We start from the raw sequence: 1,789 nt of genomic DNA, 5'->3' as shown, positions 1-1,789 counted from the left end.
AGACTGAATTGCATACTGAATGCATTCAAGCAACAAAAACAGCATCCTGAATATCCTGAGTGCGTCTCCCGCATGTATAAAATTACTGTGTGTGTGTGAGTGGTGATTCATTTCTGAGCAGAGGATAATATGCTCAAAATAGCTGTAAACACACACAGGCACACACACACACACACAGTTTATAGATCCTGTTAAAGGGCGGAGCTCTCACTGAGGCTCTGAATAAAAACACCTGCTGCAGGTGAATCACAGCATTGAACACTGCTTGTAAAACTGCTGGATTCAAGAACACAGTTTAGTCCAGATGTTTTCAGCCTGCAGTTTTGAGTCCCTCTGCAGCGACAGTGGGTAAATCTGAGGGGCCGTGAAAGGATTTCATGGAATTGAGTGTGAAATTACATCTTAAATATATAGGGCAGAGCAGAATGACTGAAGGACGCAACTTTTATGTCCTGATGGGGGACGTTTTTTGTTTTGTTTTTAAATTTCATATGTGATTCTGTTTAACTTTTATGCAGAAAGTTAGAATTAGAAGATAAAAAAAATCATTTTATCCTTTGTGTCTTTTATTTCTGATGTATGAGTTCAATGACTGAGGCTGTGTTTTAAATAATCATTTAGTATCTTTATCTTTTTTTTAAATCTTCCCTAAGGCTTCATTAAAATGGAAAAACAAATCTTATAAATCAAATTTAACTTTGAATTTCTCATCATCTACGCTAAATAACTGAAAGATTCTGGAGGAATCTCTGTGCGCAATATTGGTTGCCTGTGATCTTCAGGCTGAGGTCAGACAAATCAGAGTTTTACATTCTTTTTGGAAAACACAGATGCTAAATGGAAGAGGGGCCACCAAGCTCGTTATCAGCGCTCAGTTCAAAGCCTGCATTTCTGATCGTATTGGGGTGTATTACTGTCAATGGAATTAGCAGCTTTCACATTTGGAAATACATCACCAATGCTAAAAGGTATACGCAGGTTTTAGTGCAACATCTGGTCCATGGGACAATATTGCTCTCCCAAAAGTTCCAAAAGTGTTCTCCTCAGTTCCCAGATCTTTACAGATTGGTGGACCAAAATCGTCAACAGTTTCTACAGATGTGCAGTTGAATGCATCATCATCAGTTCAGTCACGGGGTGGCATCGAAGCCCCTCTGTTCAGGACAGGAAGTATCTCCAAGAGAAATTAAAAGTTGCCTTCCTATCAACACTGGACATTATCCCTGATGACTGACTGTCACCTCCTCAGTGCAATCATTAATCTTATCTCTCCAAGTCCGTTTTTTTTTAAGCTGACATCTTCTTGCCTGTTCCTCCTGCCTGGCAGCTCCATCTTCAACATCCTTTATCTAATACAGCAACTATCCCTCCTCTCCACATGTCCAAACCATCAATCAGAGAAGGTCACACTAACATCTTGTGAACCTCTCCCATTCACTCTTGCTGCTATCATTCTATTACTGCCTCACTGTTTTTTTTAAGCTGGCCTCTATTTAACTATTTTTTTAAAATATATTTTATGTATCACCACTTAATTTTACTGTCCACGTGATAATAAAACCTCTTAATCTGATTCTTTTTGACCTCAGTCAAAAAAAAGGAAAAAGAAGGAAAAAAAAGATAAAATGTCGAATTTATGATTTAAAGACTTTCAGTGAATCGTTTTAATTCACACTTTGGACTCGGGTGAGTATTTTATGCAGATTTTCATTTTACTTGGGGTAAAATGACCTTTTATGAGGGTTTAGAAAGACAAACTGACAGAAAAATTGGTCAAACTGTGACCTTC

This window comes from Haplochromis burtoni, unplaced genomic scaffold, assembly GCF_018398535.1.
Source record: "Haplochromis burtoni strain Fernald_Lab_line unplaced genomic scaffold, NCSU_Asbu1 Contig_44, whole genome shotgun sequence".
Taxonomy (NCBI): Eukaryota; Metazoa; Chordata; class Actinopteri; order Cichliformes; family Cichlidae; genus Haplochromis; species Haplochromis burtoni.
Note: the sequence above shows the minus strand (reverse complement) of the source record.